Source organism: Euprymna scolopes, chromosome 35, assembly GCF_053919585.1.
Source record: "Euprymna scolopes isolate OS-2025 chromosome 35, ASM5391958v1, whole genome shotgun sequence".
In the NCBI taxonomy this organism is placed as follows: domain Eukaryota; kingdom Metazoa; phylum Mollusca; class Cephalopoda; order Sepiida; family Sepiolidae; genus Euprymna; species Euprymna scolopes.
In genome coordinates, this window is record NC_136516.1 from 76,256,106 (window position 1) to 76,275,517 (window position 19,412).

General features: G+C 34.4%; 1 long non-coding RNA gene across 1 annotated transcript; it reads right to left on the minus strand.

The window, feature by feature from the left end:
* Window positions 1-4,750: 4,750 nt before the first annotated feature.
* LOC145259954 (uncharacterized) lies at window positions 4,751-18,113 on the minus strand. Its single transcript, XR_013864235.1, has 2 exons — window positions 16,318-18,113; window positions 4,751-16,287 (listed from the first exon to the last, which is right to left on the minus strand). It is a non-coding gene; the product is annotated as an uncharacterized LOC145259954 (long non-coding RNA).
* Window positions 18,114-19,412: the final 1,299 nt, after the last annotated feature.

Consider the following 19,412-nt stretch of genomic DNA (forward strand, 5'->3'; position numbering starts at 1 on the left):
ACATTCGCGAACGTGAATATATGTACGTGTGTGGACGTGGTGCGTATGTTTGTGTGCGCGTATGTATATGACAATATAGCTTGAGATAATTATTATAGGTTTTCTTATTTATAAAATATAATCATTATCGTCCACACACGTACATATATTCACGTATATAGTCATAATATTTTATAATCTTTATATTGTTCATTAGAAATTAATAAATGCTACATTAATTATTATATAATAGTTTTTAAATGCTGTCCTATAAAAAAGAATAAAAAGCAAAGAGAAACAGAAATAATAAAAACAAAAACAATAAATAAAAAAAGAACAAAGATGAAAACTGAAAGAAAAACAGAAATAAAAAGAAAAATTATAAAAAGAAAGAAAAACAAAAGTGAAAGAAAGAAAATGCAAAAAAGTAAAAAGGGCAAGAAAAAAAAAAGAAAAATAGTGAAAAATAAGAAAAGGAAAGAAAAAGCAAAAGGAAAAAGAAAGAAATGAAAAATACTGGAAAAAGAAAGAAAAAAGAAAAGAAGAAGAAAAGAAAGAAACAAAGAAAGAAACAACAAGGAAGAAAAAGAAAAATAGCGAAAAAGAAAAGCATGAGAAACGAAAAAGTGAGACAGGAAAATAGCAAAAAAAAAGAAGAAGAAATCGGAAGAATAAAGGAAAGTAAAAAGGGGGAAAATAGAAATAATAGTGAAAAAGAAAATGAAAAAGAAAAAAGGGACAAGAAGAAATAATAAAAAAAGAAAAATATGAAAAAAAAAATACTGACAAAGAAAAAAAAGAATGTCATAAAAATCCTTACAAATAATGAAATGCTGACAATCAATTCGAACAATGGAAGCAAATTCAAAAAACAAAATCAAAACAAAATTCTATAATTATTGGAAATCATTTTATTGGGAGAATTTTTCTAGAATTTTTTGTTAATTCATCTGAGGCTGAATTGTTCTGGGATTTTCATTTTCATTTTCGTTTTTTTTTTTTTTTTTTTTTTTTTTTTTTGCTATATTGCAAATTTCCTAAAATTTCAATCAACAGTTCATTGGAAAATGTCATGATTGCAAAAAATTTTGATTTTTTTTTTTGTCTAATATTGCAAAACTTATTCTTTGAAAGGTGGTGATTCATTTATTTTATATAAAACAGAACGTTTTTCAAAGAATTGGATTTTCCACAGATTTATTTCACCCATGAAAAATGTGTGTGCGATAAAACGTTTTTTTTTTTTTTAAATTTAAAAAAAAAATAAAATCATTCATGAATGTCGCAAGTGCATGGCTGCAGTTAAAAGAAAAACAATGTATTTTTTTACAAAACACACACACACACACACACACACACACACACACACACACACACACACACACACACACACACACACACACACACACACACGAAGTGATGAGTTGTAATGGGTCATTTATAAAATCCTCCATGAATATTGCAACTGTATCTATAAGAGTAAAAATAAAATACTGCCATGATACAAAATTTTATTCACATTATATATATATATATATATATATATATATATATACAAGAGGAAAATATATTGATAATAGAAAAATATATGCTGGTTTATATTCCTTTGTTAAACAATGTGAAACAAGAGAATACAATCTAGTGCGTGGGGGTTATGAATACTACTAAACCCCCTCTTTAACATATTTAAAGTACCATGATTATCTAATAATCACCTAGAAAACCCCCTCCCCACCTCATATGTATATAAAAGATCCCCTAATGTTCCTATTGCTAGACGTTATACCTTTATCTTGTTTCCTCGCATCTCCCTTCCTCTTCTGATGAGAAGCATTAGGCTTCGAAATGCCTGGCATAAAGTGCATTCATAACCCCGATGCACTATACTATATTCTCGTGTTTCAAATTGATTACTAAAGCTATATACACCAGAATATATTTTTTTATTATCAATATATTTTCCTCTTGTATATATATATATATATATATATATATATATATATATATATATATATATATATATATATGTTGAGCTTGATATTATATTGAAAAGTCTCCATTTAAATAATCCTTATATACTTCTTTAATCTCTCTCTCTCTCTCTCTCTCTCTCTCTCTCTCTCTCTCTCTATATATATATATATATATATATATATTTTATATGCATAAAAGTATACCTATGAACATGTATGTTTCTGGCTCTTAGCCGTCTTCAGCATAGGTTTATATATATATATATATATATATATATATATATATATATATATATATATATATATATATATATATATATATATATATGTTTTATTTTTTTTAATTACCGTTTTATCTGTATATATATACAGGGTGTCCATAGAGTTCGTGTGCACTTTAAAAAAATTATAACTTTATTTATATTTGCGATAGAAATAATCTGTAAAAAAATGTTATAAAGTTTCATGTATCTAGTTTTAAGTATAGTTATTGAATAATTTTTCACCATAAAATTCGTAACAATTTTTAGATAAGTAAAAAATAAGTAAAAAATATTTTCTTTTGTTTTTCAGAATTAATTTGATCACATGGCTTCAATTGAGGAAAAAGTAAACTGTGTCCTTTGGTCGGCTGAATTGAAATCTACTATTGCTGTACAAAGAAAGTTTAGAATTGAATACAATAAAAAAGCGCCTCATAGGAACACCATTGTTAAATGGATGAAAAAATTTAAAGAGACAGGCTCTGTCCATGATAAACCATGGTATGGAAGGCCATGTGTCAGTGACGAAAGTGTTGCTTTCATAGAAGAATCCTTTACTGCAAGTCCAAGAAAGTCTGTAAGACGGGCATCATTGGAACTCGGACTGCCAAAGTCTACTGTGCAAAAACGTCATATGAAAGCTTACAAAATTCAATTACATCAACAGTTGTTAGAAGAGGATTATTATGCACGGCTAACTTTCTGTCACCAATTCAATGAAAAACTTTGCAATGATGATGCATTTGTGAGTAATTTACTGTTTTCTGATGAAGCAACATTTCACATTAGTGGCAAGGTCAACAGGCATAATTGCTGAATTTGGGGAACTGAAAACCCAAATGAAACTATTGAACATGAAAGGGACTCTCTTAAAGTTAATGTGTGGTGTGCTTTGAGAATAAATCGAATCATAGGGCCATATTTTTTTGAAGATCGTGTTATTAACAGTGACAGCTACTTAGATATGTTGCAGAATTACTTTATTCCGCAACTTGAACAATTAAACTTGAAAGATGATACAGTGTTTCAACAAGATGGAGCTCCTTGTCACTTTGCTCCGCGTGTTAGACAGTTTCTAATCAGGAATTTCCTAACAGATGGATCGGAAGGGGTGGACCATTTCATTGACCTCCACGTTCGCTAGATTTGACTCCATTAAATTTTTTTATGGGGACATGTGAAAACAATTGTGTATGCAACCAAACCTAGTTCATTTGAAGATTTCGAAGCTAGAATAACTAATGTGATTTCAGGCATTACTATAAATCATTTGGCAAATGTTTTTCGTGAACTGCAAAATCGTATTACCCTTTGTATTGCTAATTATGGAGGGCATGTGGAAAGTTAAATAAAATTTCAATAAAAGCTTAAAAAAATATAGATTTACTTCTTTGAAACCCATTTTACAGATTATTTCTATTGCAAATACAAATAAAGTTATAAATTTTTTTAAAGTGCACACGGACTTTATGGACACCCTGTATATATATATATATTAGTGATGGGACGATTCCAATATTTTTTCCAATTCCGATACAATTACCGATTCCGATTCTTTATAAATCTCTATTTAACTATAAAATTGTTATTTTCCCCAATTTTCGTAAAAACCTATGTTAAATATGCAGATATTTTCCTAAACATCAAAATACGCTTGTGGAGAGTGATCTATTGATTTTAGCTTTACTGATGGTTTAAAATCAATAAATATTTATTATTTTATTATCATTACCAGCAATGGAAGATTTTACTTTAAACAAAATCAAATAAAAAAAAAAAAACACAATTAAAAGAATCGTTTTGGCATTGGAAAATAGGCATCAATTTTTCCGATTCCGATACCAATTCCGATACCCCAAATCTTCCGATTTTTCCGATTTCCGATTAATCGTCCGAACACTAATATATTATAATTGCTTTTTCCCAATCTGACACACACATGCACCAAAACAATCAACAGAAAATCCTAGACTCGAGTTTCGCCCATCTTGGTGTTCTTCCGTAGTTGCATGTTGACCCAGAATTTGAAATTTAAGTCACCCTGTTTTTTTTCAGCTTTTTCATATGTAGTGGAGTGGTTCAGTGGCAGAGTTTCTGCTTCCTACATCGGCGCCTTAGGCAATCACTAATAAACTCTTCCTCCCTCTCAAAAGAGGAGATAATGCTTGGGAGGATGCATCTCCTAGGACTGAACCGAAAAATACACTATTCGTCAATGGTTCAAGTCAACTCCTGCGGTGCCAGGATGAACCTCGTGTGCAAAGCCCTTTTCTCCACCTTACTTCCTTTTTCTTGCAGAAGAGACATAGCGAGTCTATCTTTACTCTTTCGTTATTTTGAGCTTCTATCAATGGTACCCCCTCTACCTGTAGAACATTCACAGCAGATACTTCTCTAGCAACAACAACTGTTAAAAAGTTCTCTTATCTAACTGTGCCTAAAAACTAAATGTAAAAATTCTATGTGCAAAGTTTCTTTCCTACAGCAAGGATCAAAAGAGTTTGCAGACCTATTTTTTCTCAATATCTTTATTAATTTTGCTTTATTTTTCATTTTGGACTCTTCCATCATTTGCTGGTTGTCATTCTGGTTCGTTCCATTACTACATTTTACGATAAAAGCCAGAATTTAATAATAGTTCGACATTTTCCACTTTTCAGGTGAGCCAAAAGTTTATGCAGGTAATCTTAATTTATTGATAATGGCTAAAGGAAAGATGTGGACAGATAGGGAGAAGGGTGAAATTGTTACGTTTCTTGCTGCAAAGAAGTCTACATTGGAAATTTCAAAAATTTTGAAACGAGATCATCGAACTGTGAAACGTTTCGTCATTGACAGCAAAGATGGAAGAAAAAAGCATAAAAGTGGCAGACCAAAGACGACTTCACCACGAAATATTAGAAAAATCAAGAGGAGTTTGCTAGCAAACCCACACAGCACAAGCAAAGCTATTTTCGCCCATGCAGGAGTGTCTGGCATCTCTAAAAGGACCTAAAATCAGATTTTGAAACAGATAGCCGACCAGAGAACACAGACAAAATGTCCTCCTTTGAGTAATATAAACTGTCAGAAGCGACTAGCATGGGCCACTAAATATTTGAAAACCAATTTTCAAAATGTTCTCTGGACTGACGAGGCCAAAGCAACCTTCGACGGCCCCGACAGTTGAGCCAAGGGATGGCTTCTTAAAGGCAACAGCCCATGCTTGTGATTCAGACGTCAACAGGAAGGAGGAGGAGTGATGATTTGGACTGGTATTGTTGGAAGTGAGATTGTTGCTCCTTTTCTTGTCCCTGACTGTGTCAAAATGAATTCTGTGAACTACTGCAAGTTTTTGGAAGCAAATTTATTGCCTTGGTTGAATTCACAAAATGATGCTCTCAACCAGAATCTAATTATCCAACAAGACAATGCCCCAAGCCATGCTTCTCAGTTCACAAAAGCTTGGCTTTCAGACAAGGGGATCTCTGGTGAACGTCTGATGGACTGGCCACCTCAGAGCTCGGATTTGAATCCGATAGAAAACCTCTGGTCGATTCTGAAGAGGAAGGTTTACAAAAAACGGGCATCAATTCCATAGTAAAAAAGACATTTGGGAGAGAATCAAGAAGGTATCTTCTGAAATCACACATCAACAAGTGCATACATTAACACCCTCTGTTGATAGGAGGCTGATTGATTTGATTAAAAATGGAGGAAAGCGAATAAAGGGTTAAATAGTTTCATGAATTCGTATTGTTCTGTTAATTGTTATTTGAGTAATAACTGTTGTTTTCTTGTAATATGTTATCAATATATGGTACTATAATCATGATGACACAATTTTTTGAATTATATCATGTTTAAAAATGGTATTTATTGCGGATAAATGAGTGCTTGAAAACTCTTTTGGCCCATATTCGTTCCTGAAATCATTTAAAGATCCATAGCCCCTCCCCAGAATATGATTATTTGGTTTCTGTTTCTATGAATTTACTTCATATATTTGCATATCAAACAGTGAGTAACATGGTTATTATATTGGAAAATATTGAAGCATAAATTTATCAATTTATACAATTTGCAAACACTTTTGACCTCCACTTTAGAACTGGCCATCTGTGGAACACATTACTGTGGGTCTGCTTCTCAGCTGACTATAGCATGATCGTTTTCAAATTTAACGTGAACAAGTTACTTTTGAGCCACCCTCCTTAATAACAAGCACTACCCAAGTTCCACATTACCGATAATCATGGTGTTGTCTCACTGGCCAAATGGCACTTATTTAATCCTTATCCTAGAATGGCCTTTGGGCTTTGATAAGTTGTGACAGTAAAAAAAGTGATCAGTTGAATTAAAAAATCAGGTGTTTGTGTAGATTGGTAATCCAACGCATTTCAGGTGAAAACATTATTATGTACTTACATGTCACGTTGAAATTAGTATAAATTTTAAAAAATCAACAAAAAAAAGGATCCAGTAGATGATGTATTTTAAATAAAAAAAATCAGCCATAATTATTTTTCGATATCTTATGTTTAAAAATGGCGATATGTATTTATTTAATCCAAATTTTCGACTGCAGTTACCTCCCTGTGAATCTTGCAAACTCTTTCACATTAAAACATACGATAAAAATCCATAAGTCACTGAACTCGATAATTTTTATTTTTACTTTTAAATATTTTTCTTCTGAATCCTTTTTCGTAATTTTCAGAATTCATCCGAGCGTCCTTACTTGCTTGCTTCTTCTTCTTCTTCATTTTTTTTACATAGGCATAACCACTTATCAAGGCCCAGAGACCACTCGAGGAAAAGGGTTAAGAATGTACAGTAGTCAGTTGGACAATATAGTAATCGTTTGTAATGGAAATTCGGTAAATTTGTTAACTTAAGTGGAACGACTCATCAAGAACTTGTTTACGTTGGACTTGAAGACAACCATATGGTAGTCAGCTGGAAAGCAAGAAAACAGAAGACAATTCCACAGGCGTAAGCTTTGTACATGGAATCTACGTTTAGGTTTAGGCACAGATAAAGAGTGGGGGGAATTATTGATAGTGTTTTCAGCTAGACGAGTGTTTCTTGTGAACGTTTGGCGAGAGGGGACCATAGATTGAAGCTCAGTCGAACAAAGCAGAGACAAATTCGCAACATCTCTTCTGTGAGATAGAGGTTGCAGGGAAGAGAAAATGACATTTCCTACGAGGCTACGAAGTCTATTTTGAACTCTATCCAGGCAGGACAAGTCCTTTCTAGCAGCTCCTGCCCAGATGTAGCAACAGTACTCCATCCTTGGACGTACCTGGCTCTTATATAGATAGAGAATTGCATGAGCAGTGAGATATCTACTGGATCGATAGAAGGATACCACCATTTTTTGAGCGGCCTTGGCAACAGATTTGATGTACGCGTTTGCTTGTCTTAACAATTATAAAACTCCGTGGACCATCCGGTCGTCATTTTTTGCTTGCTTGATAAATAATTTTACCAAGAAGTTTTGGTTTCAGTTTCGATGATAGCTGATGGCACTCAAGTTTTTTTTTTTTTTTTTTTTTTTTTTTAAATCACTATTATATATTGGGTACAATATAATATATAATAATTGATAGAAAATTGACAATATAATTATGAAATCTAGATAAATTAAAATATTATATTTACAAGTATTTTAGAACCGGGTAAGGCCGTGTGCCGCTGCTAGTTTATACTAATTCCGGCATGACGCATCAGTACGTAATAATGTTTTCACCTGAAATGCATTGATTAAAAAGATCACTAACCTGCACAAGCAGCAAAGATGAGTTCAAAATACGAATCTGAAGAATGTCAGATTAGAAGGTAAAGATAATGAAATGTTGATGCGTTTAGTGTTCATTTTTTCAATTTGTATTCATCAGAAATGTTACCTTAAAACGTAAGGAAATTCAACATATCTCTGCTATTATATAAAAGAACTTTGTGTGTGTGTGTGTGTGTGTGTAGAGAGAGAGAGAGAGAGAGAGAGAGAGAGAGAGAGAGAGAGAGAGAGAGAGAGAGAGAGAGGGAGTTCCCTATGGACTCGAAAACGGCCCGGTCGATTTTTATAAAATTTCACACAGTTACATTATGTGCCTGGTAGTGTTCTTAGATAGGTTTAGTATTGGAATGTCTTCGATAAGTATTGATAACCGATAATTGAAATAATTTTTCCAATGAAAGAAAGAGCAGGCGATTTTGACCAAAGTTAACACCTTACACTGCCTAACATCACAAGCGCATTTGAGAAGTTTTATTACTCTCACAAGCCGAAAAGCTCAACATATAAAATCAACAATAGGTTCTTTTATATGGCAGGGTCGCCCTAGAAATGAATGTATCTGTTTAGAGCACAATTGAAGCATGATACTTGAGTTTTGCATTTTAAACTTAAAAATGATTTTATAAAATCAACAGTAGGTTCTCTACAGTGCAATGTAGCGAGTCTATCTTTACTCTGTCATTATTTTGATGGCAGGTATTCAACTGAGCTTCTATAATGATCCTCCCCCACCCTGTAAAACATTCACAGCAGGTACTCCTTTAGCTACAACAACTGTATTGTGAACTAAGTCACTATGGGGAGGCATGTAAAGCTTCCTCCCAGTGCACCGTGATGAGTCCCCGACTAGAGCATGCAATCAATCGATTTGATTGAAAAATGGTCGATTTCATTGACTTTGATGGCTATAAAAATATGGGACTGTGAAAAATTCTGTTGATCATCATTCAATACCTGGCAACGTCGGTGATCCCTTGCTAGTTCTTACGTAACGAGCAAGTCTGTCTTGTATAAAATTATCAGCTCCGCTTTTTACAATGCGTATGAACGTATATTTGTTTCAATAACCAGCGGATGATTTCTTTAGTTGATATTAAAAACAAACTTCTAACAATTGGAACTTGTGGTGAGTGATGGCGAGAGTGCGCACGGCGTGAGAGAGTGAGTGAGTGAGTGAGTGAGTGAGTGTGTGTGTGTGTGAGAGAGAGAGAGAGAGAGAGAGAGAGAGAGAGAGAGAGAGAGAGAGAGAGAGAGAGAGAGAGGAGGGTTGGCAAGTTATAGCGATGACAAAAGAATGCAGAACCGCTCTATTGACATGTGGACGTTTCTCTCCATTCTGTTCTTTTTTTTTTTTTTTTACGCAAACAAATTATTTTTTATCATCATTGCACAAATCAGAATTTTCTTTGTCTTGTTTAACTTACGTCATTCTATGTCAGCAATTAAAAAATGTAACGCATTCCCGAAAACCCGGTATTGCCCGGCTTCATAAAACCCGGTATTATTCAACAATATAACAGCAACAACTATTCTTCTAATGAAATTTTTACAAAGTTCGTAAAAGAGATTCAGAATTATGAAAATTGTAGTGCTAGGTTCTACATCAGCAGGCAGTCTACCTGTAGCTATTTATTTCACCTGTAATTTACCTGTACAATTTTATTGCACTTGAAAGTCTATGTGTAAAAGAAAACAAGATGTTGAATTGTTAACAAGAAGCAGCAGTGATTAACATTGCATCTTCAATCTATGTTCCTTTGTGATGCTTCTTTATTAATGTCGTTTATGAAAGCTGTTATTGAGTAGTAGTAGTAGTAGTAGTAGTAGTAGTAGTAGTAGCAGAAGAAGAAGGAGTCTACAATGACAAAAAGAAGAGAAGATGAGAACTTTGGCTGCTACCTCACCGTTGCAACTACAGAAATTTGACCAACTTATTCTACCGGTGAAATGGGCGAATCATACAGATTGAGAACATACCAAAGATCGAAAAGGACACACCAAAGATCGAAAAGGACACACCAAAGATCGAAAATAACACCCCAAAGATGGAAAAAGACACCCCAAAGGTCGAAAAGAACACTCCAGAGAGCGAAAAGAACACTCCAGAGATCGAAAAGGACACCCCAAAGGTCGAAAAGAACACTCCAGAGATCGAAAAGAACACTCCAACTATGCTACACTACATTAGTAGCCGGTTTATCTGTGTGCATTTGTGATTTCTGTTTTAATATTTGTAAAATCTACTATTGAGAAGAAGACTTTTACAACAATGAAGAGAAAATGAGATCTTCGGCTGTCACATCACCACTACGACTACAGAGATTAGCCTAGCTGATTCTGCCGATGAAGCAGATGAACTATAGGGATCGGGAAGGACACCCAAGCTATTCTACAATCCTAAGAAGACCCAGTATGAAATGGATACAAACTAATATACTTATTTGCATATAATATTCATTAAGGAATATTTGTGATGTTTTTCTTTTTATTAATAACTTATATGAAAACTGATATTCTATTGCACTTGTAAAAGAAAGCACGATGTTGCATTGTTAACAAGAAGTAGCAGTGATCCTAAATCTATTTTCCTTGGTGATGTTTCTTTATTAATGTCATTTATGAAAATTATTATTGAGAAGAAGAAGAAGAAAACGTGTACAGCAACAAAGAGAAGAGAAGAAAAGATGTGAAATTTGGTTGCCCCATCACCACTGCGACTACCGACCACCCTACCCCCACCGCTACTACGACTTTTTTATTTTTTTAGGCACCTCTCGGGGTTTCTTACTACACCACCTCGACACGTGAGCAATGCCGGGTACCCCTACTAATCTATGAGAAATCTAAGAGTAGAAATGAAGTTGGATATGACGTCCTTGGCTTGACATCCCAAATGACCTGTAGTAGCAAAGGTAATGGAATCCTTATTTTTGGCTGGCGGTCTGAATGGTTACAGACGTCTTTATTTTATTTAATTATTTGCGGGCTATTATTCTTATCTTCTAGTTGTTGTTTCACAACGTTTCGGCCAATTATTTCTCTGGTCTTCATCAGGTAGTTAACTGTGATGGGATAGGAATGTCGAATCTCCCAACTGCATTCGCAGCAATTACTGTTTTTCATAGTTGTTGTCGTCTCACCACGGTTAGCAACAACTAGAAGATGCGGATAATAGTCCAAATAATTAAATAAAATAAATAATACCAATTGCTCATCTCAAAAGTAATTCCAAATTAATTCAATAACAGACGTCTTTTATTGGAGCTTTATATCTACATTCCCAATCAACTAAGCAAGCAAAATTATCAAAGTTTTAGCACTTTATAGATTATCAATAAAAAAAATAAATATGGTTGCAATGGTAAAAACTAAAATTAAACTTGTGTTCAGAATATGTTTATAGACTGAAAGCTCTAAATGACACGTAATAGAAAAGATAATGGAATCATTCTCTTTGGCTGGTGGTCTGAACGAATACAGACGTCTTTTTATTAGCTTTATATCTATGTTCCTAATCAACCAAGCAAGCACGATTATCAAAGTGTTAATATTTTTTAAATCATCAATAAAATGTGACTGCGACGGTAAAAGCGTTCGAAATTGTTTCAATTTATAGGCATTTGACAGTAAATGAAAATTTCAGGCGCTTCTACAGAATTGGGACGAGATTTTGTAGTTGATAAATGGAGTTTTTAGATAAAAAACGATGGTTTCTACTGATTCTTTTTGTCAATTCTAATAAGTTACAATGTTAGCTTCCAAATTGTGCAGTCGAAATTACCTGAATAATTTAATAATCTGAATTATTAAACAAAACAACTTTAATCATGTTAGCAGGTGAAAAACTGCCGCCATCTTTTTCAAATCAAAACGGAAAATTACCTTCCTTTTGAACTCTCCTGTGTCTTCCAACCATTTTCATCAAATTCTATTTTCTATTTTCTTTATTAAATAATTTTCTACCTTATCGCTTTTCGTAATTTTCTAATTAATTAAAAATACGAGGAATACGTAGATACCATTGTTTTCATTGTGAAATTCAGTATTACGATTTCCAAACCTTTGTCCCAATTGTGTAGAAGCGCCCGCCAAACTTTATTTCTGGACAAGAAGCGCAATTTTAAGACCAACAATTTAAAACTAAAATGTTGCACAAGAACCAAACAAAACAGGTGAGATATACTAATGTTCCCTATTCTACAATTGAACCAAATTGCCTCCTAAGAAATGTAGTTTCATTTCACGTTCAGATGAGTAACTTAAGAATTTAAGTAAAATTAAACAATAACAGCGAAATTATTACTTCAATCAAGTCATTACAATGTTCTTAAAATGTCCAATCGCTGTGTTTTTTTTTTGTTTTTGTTTATTTTTGTTTTTTTTTTGTGTTTTGTTCGATTTTTTTTTTTTTTTTTTTGGTGGGGGTGTTAGAATCAAATGAATCAAATGTTATTACAGTAAATAACCCAATAAAACTTTTAAAAATTTTGGTTTATCTTAAGTAAATGTGGAAAAGTTTTATTGCATCATTTACTTTATTTATATTTTCAAATATTTATTCATAGTGTTTGGTTTGGTTGTTTTGTTTTACAGGCCTATCACACTCCTTCAGGTTATTTAATGCCGAAACTAATCATTTTGGTAAAAGATTTTATGTTTCAAATATTTATCCATCGTGTTTAATTTGATTTAGAGGAAAATTGTTTTTGTTTCAGGTTTTACAGAACATAATTGAGTTTTGCAAACAGGATGGAAACAAAACCCAATAAAATCAATGTTTGTTGCCTTTTGAGCCAGGAAGCATGTATCTTCAGACAGCCTAATCTGGTAACACCAGGAGTAATAGCAGTACAAGGAGACAGTGGGAGAATGATGTAAATAGATAAATGAAGTCAATAAATAAAAGAAAAAGAAATATATCAGCAACGTATTTTAGGTGATGAAGGACGAATGAGACGAGAAGTGGTGGAAGGAGTGAGAGGGAATAAAGGTAAGTTTTCACATTACATTTAAATTTCTGCATGTTAGTACAGTCAGGGAAGCAGAAAACAGAGGGAATTTAATAGTCTAGCAGTCCGTGGAAAGAAACAGAGTAGAAGGCTTTTTCGTATTTAGGTACTTCAACAGTGTTGAGGTGGGATTTTGCTGCTTGTCTGGTTAATCAGGAGTATGTAGGTTGAGGAGGTAAAAGTGCTATGAGTAAAATGATGACATAAATAAATGACATAAATAGAGAAGAAAAGGAAGGGAAGGAGAGTAAGGGCAATTTCTTGGACTAACTTAATTCAGCGCTTGTGGAGACAATTGTGTACTGCTTTTGCAATTTTTCTTCAGGCTGCTTAATTATTGTATAGTCCTTGCAAATTCTATAATAATTATTATTATTATAATTATTATTATTTACTAGACTACCCGTGACCCGTTGTTACATTAGCTATGGAATTAATGTATGAGTGTGACACTTGTGATGTAAAGAAAATAGTTATTTGTGACATAACAGAAACATTTCTATGAAAGTATATTAAAATGAAAAAAGAATATAGATAGATTTCTATGAGTCGTTCTGTTTATCATAATTGATTATTTTTGAAAAAAAAAAAACTTACAGCCATTGAATTATAAGTGGTCTGCTATACTTATAGATAAATGTGCACTGAACAGGTACCATAATACTTAAAGTTAAATTCAAATTTTGATATATCTTTTAATTTAAACATGAAAAAAACAAACAAAAAAAAACTAAACAATTGGGACGCTGAAAACAGACACAGTAAAACAATACGTTTTACTGTTGTGTTGATTATTTGTTTATGTACGCATGTGCAACCGGAAGTTGTATACTGGATGTTGGGTTACAACACCTGTTACGAGGTCATTTGAGCTTTATAATTATATAGATTTATTATTTAAATTATTATTATTATTATTTGTACTCACTAGGAGTTCTCATTCAGGTCATCATCAGAGATTGTTCACTGACAATAACTGGTGGTGTTCCCTGGAGTCATGGTGACAACAAGTCTCCCCAGTACTTCCTGCCTCTTTCAATAACCTCTGCAAATGTATGTGCATCATCACAACAGCCGCTTACCTGTAATTTTTCGCTGGCAAAGACCATTAGTCATCACTGGAATTTGGGTGGCAATAGGCCTTCCCAAGATCCCATTTCTCTTTGCACTCCTGAGGCCTGATTAGTGCTCTCTCTCTTTCTCTCCTCGGTCTTTCCATTCTCCTCAACCCTTCCAACTGTTTGGTGTGGTGCCAGTCGATGCTGACACTACAATTTTTTTTTTTTGTGTGTGTGAGGTGGGGAAGGGTAGTTAACTTACAATTTTATGGCTTCAGTTTTCTTGTTTGGTAGCAGAGAGTAGTAGTAGTAGTAGTAGTAGTAGTAGTAGTAGTAACAGCAATAACAATAATAATAATAATAATAATAATAATAATAACAATAATAATAATAATAATAATGATAATAATAATAATAATAATAATAACAATAATAACAACAACAACAACAACAATAATAATAATAATAATAATAATAGATCAAATTCAGGAAAACAGTAAATCTAGACTTTGTTGACAAAACTTTTACCGTATATTTCGGCGTACAAGGCAACCGTCAGATAAGACGAGGTACAAAATTGGAGCAAATTTTAATAAATTTACCATGTATCGGTTGTATAAGACGACTGCTAAATCACGAAACCATGTTTGTTTAGCCTAGGCTAGAGATTGCAACACCCGGTATCTTATAAAGATGATGTTTTAACTTTAAGGGTCGTCTTATACGCTGGAATATGCGGTAAACACATAATAAGTGAATGCAGCAAACTAGTCCTAAAAGAATCGAGAGCAGAGTCATTGATATTTCAAAAACGTCTCTTGAAAGACTTTTTGGAACTATTTAAAGAAAATAATTTTAAGAACCAAAAAACCTATGGACATGTAGCAATGTCAGCTAAATCATTGTGGGGATGAGTGAAATGAGTATCGCTGCGGATCTTCCTCTTTTGTATACTTGCTACATATAAGGGGCCCTACGTAAGTAGCGATTAGGTTAGATGGTGTGAATTTTATGATAGAGGTCACATTAGTACATGACAGGATAGCCTAGCTGCAAAGACAAGTCCGTCCAAGGATGGAGTATTGTTGCCACATCTGGGCAGGAGCTGCTGGAAGCATTTATCTTGCCTTGACTGAGTACAAAATAGACTTTGTAGCTTAGTGGGGGGGGCCCTTTTCTCTTCTCTGCAACATCTTTCCCACAGAAGGGACGTTGTGAGCCTGTCTTTATTTTATCGTTATTTCTATGGCAAGTGCTCGTCTGAGCTCCAATCTCTGGTCTCCTCTTGCCAATCTTTCATGAAAAACATCTGTCTAGCTGAAAACACTATCAATAATTTTCCCCACTCTTTTACTGTACCTAACTCAAAATGTAGATTCCATGAACAAAGATTCTTTCTTAGAACTGCACACCTGTGGAACTCTCTTCCGTTTGCCTGTTTCCCAGCTGACTCCAACTTGATTGCCTTCAAGTCCAACATAAACAAATTTTTGATGAAGTAAGTAATCCAATCTACCAAATTTCCATTACTAATGATTACTACGATATTATCCCATTAATTACTGTACACTCAATAACCCTTATACTCGAGTGGCCTCCGGGCCTTGATAAGTGGTGACTCCTATGTAAAAAAAAAAAAAACGGAATTGATGTTGATTACTTGTTGATGAAAATGTCATTCATCATTTTACCATAAAAAAATTGGCCAAAATTGAAGCTGGGAGAAAAAGACGAAACATATAATCGAACGATGACGATATGATGACGTCACATTTTCGAACCAGAGAAAAAAAGAAGTTATTAACATACGTTGAGGGCCAACAATGATGTAACACTATCTCTCAATCTAAATAGACGTAACAATGTTACCAACGCATCTGCCACATCGCTCATTTCTTAAGTACAGTGTGTCCAAAAAGTCACTGAAGGGTGATTCTTGTTTTTTGATATCTTTCTGTAATTTTAACGAAATCTGATTAAGACATTTGGAAATTTAAAAACACAAAAATGCAAAATTCAAACAGTCTTAATTCATGAAAAATAATGTCTTTTAAATGTTGCCCATTTTCAACTTCGCATATTTGTGCTCTTTTCAAAACATTTTTTATGACAGATTACCGAATCTCTGGATTGTGATTTAACTCCCCTATTTTGTTCCTGATGTTTTACTTGAATTCTTGCAGGGTTCGGGGTTTGTTAACATGGACTCCTTCTTTAAGATATCTCCACAAGAAAAATTCGGGGCTAGTCAACATGAAAATGCCGTCAATAAGCTCTTTGAGTCAAAACAATTGACCCCTGATTTTGGGAAAACAATTTCAAAACTTGCCTACATTGTTCAATGCTATACTTATCCATAAGTAATTTCCAAAATATTATCTGTAAAATATCTGAAATAGAGAAAAAAATTGATTGTTAATCGTAAAATGACAAAGATTTGTGACTTCAGTGACTTTTGGACACACTATATAAGTCAGCAAACTGAAAAGTAAATAAGAATTAAGAGTGAGAGGAAGCAAGGAGCACAGGTCAAACTTCCTAGACAAAACATGTAGGTCAGATGATGTGGGGCTACGATGACGTCACGTTTTTTCAAATGAGAAAGAAAAAAGATTATCGAATCAGTCTCTCTCGGGAAGTGATACTAATGGGACACGTCCAGACGATATAGAAACTGAATCTAACTGACTCTTACCGATGCCTGTGTCTGTTACGTCGCTCATTTCTTAAGTATGACAGTAAACTAAGAAGTAAATAAAAATTAAGATACAGTAGCCTCTCTCCCCATGGATAAATCCTCTCCAATAAAACCATAAAGAACTCAATAAAAGTTTCCTTACGTTTTTCTGCATGAGAAGTTTATCCATTGTAGTTAAATAGACGAGACGCTCGTGATTACTCATGAAATAATGCTGTGAAGAAGCGATAATGAATGTTATTAGGAAACTTTTGCAGAGTTCTTGCCGAGTTATAGTGCTGAAAAAGCTCCAACCAGAACTTGCCCCCAAACTTACAAAACTGTTTAAGCGTTGCCTTAAGGAGAAGTGCTTTCCAACACCCTGGAAAACATCATCAGTATGCCCTGTATTTAAGAATTCAGGTGAAAAGTCATCTCCCTCTCAGTACAGACAAATAAGTCTCCTGTGTGTCATGAGTAAGTTGTTGGAATCCATATTAAATAAAGAAGTAGTCAACCACCTCAACAGAAACAATCTTCTTAGTGACATGCAATATGATTTCCGCTCTGCAAGATCTACAGCAGATGTGCTAATGGTTATATCACATAGGATTAGTGAATCTCTTGACAAAGGTTTCCTTTCCAGGGCAATTGCTCTTGATATATCGAAGGCCTTCGATAAGGTATGGCATAAGGGCCTACTTCACAAAATTTCCAGCTACGGTATTACTGGAAATGTTTTCTCAATCATTAAATCATTTATCTCTGATAGGTTCATAATAGTGGTTGATGGGCAGAAATCAGAGGCCCATAGTATTAATGCTGGAGTCCCCCAGGGGTTCATCCTGGGCTCAACTCTCTTCCTGATCTACATCAATGATTCGTTGACATCTATGCTGATGACACGACCATCTATGGCAACACATCAAAGGCCGTAAATGACAAAGTTCTCTCTAATTCTCTCTCCTCTGATCTTGAGCTCGTGGTACAATGGGGGAAGAGGTGGCTGGTCACTTTTAATGCATCCAAAACCAAGCTTCTATCTTTACATCATCAACGCTCTGATCCCCATCTGGCATCAATTGAAATGGATGGCTCTCGTCTTGGGGAGGCTCCATGTTTTGACAAGCTTCTGGGTTTGACCTTTACTCCTGATCTGAAATGGAACACGTACATCAAATCTGTTGCCAGGGACGCTGGGAAAATGGTGGAATCCTTCTACCACTCCAGAAGATATCTCACTACTAATGCAATTCTCTATCTTTATAAAAGCCAAGTACGTCCAAGGATGGAGTACTGCTGCCACATCTGGTCAGGAGCTGCTAAAAACAGCCTATACTGCCTTGACAGAGTACAAAATAGACTTCGTGGTTTAGTGGGGGATGCCCTTTTCTTTTCCCTGCAACCTCTCTCCCACAGAAGAGACGTTGCGAGCCTGTCTTTGTTTTACCGTTATTTTCATGGCAGGTGCTCGTCTGAGCTCCAAGCCCTCGTCCCCCCTCACCAATCTTTCACAAGAAACACCCGTCTGGCTGAAACTACTGTCAATAATTTTCCCCACTCTTTATCTGTGCCTAAATCCAAACGTAGATTTCTATGAGCAAAGCTTCTTTCTTAGGACTGCACATCAGTGGAACTCTCTGCCGCTTGCCTGTTTCCCACCTGACTACAACTTGGACGTCTTCAAGTCCAACATAAACAAACTCCTGACAAACCGACCCCCTAAGTTAGACACTCTATCAAAACCCCCAATACTAATGATTACTACAATACTATCTCATTGATTACTGTACACGCAATAACCCTTATCCCTGAGTGGCCTTCGGGCCTTGATAAGTGGTGACCCCCATGTAAAAAAAAAAGAAGGTTTTATTGGAGAGGATTTGCACATGGAGAGAGAGCCTGATGACTAAATAATTAATTCCTTCCTAGGTTACTAACTTACTCTTTAGAAATTCGAATATTTCATAGATCTGCTAGATTTCTTAACTATATATTACAGTGGGTGTTATTTGTTTCGTTTAATCCTGTTAAGACTCAGCTTGAATCGTTCAATAGCAATCAGATGTGTTCATTTTCTTGCTGAGATTCTTATGGATGGCTCTGCTCTTGATGAGAAATCGACTCTTAAACTTCTTGTTTTTTCTTTCTAACCAAAGATTCTTACTGTCACTTTAAGTGCAATTGTATGGATATCTATTGCACTTGGTTCACCGGGTATATTTGCCAGGTACGTTTTAAAATACTCTTTCACGAGAGGGTTTACTCCTATGATTGCAAGAATGATTGAGATCTTCCTAAGATTCCAGTTTCTTTTCATATCGTACATAAGACCTTAGTATTTTGTTATCTTTTCTTTCTTTCTAGGTATGTAGTTGTAGTAATTGCATAGTCATCGTGGATGGTGTATCACTTATTTCCAACTGTTCTTTCTGGTAAACATGTTGCCAAGACTTGCTGCTGCATTCCATACTAAACTTTTTACAGATCATCCAGTAGAGATATTTGCACATTGGAGTTCATATTTTATTAAAAAAGAAAGACCAGTATATATAATTCCACACGCATGTATGTATAAAAAATAAACCTTTATTTAGTTTATCTGTTTTTCTTTTTATTGCTCTCGGATGAAAGCATGACACGTGTGAGTATTTGTCGATGAAAATATTAC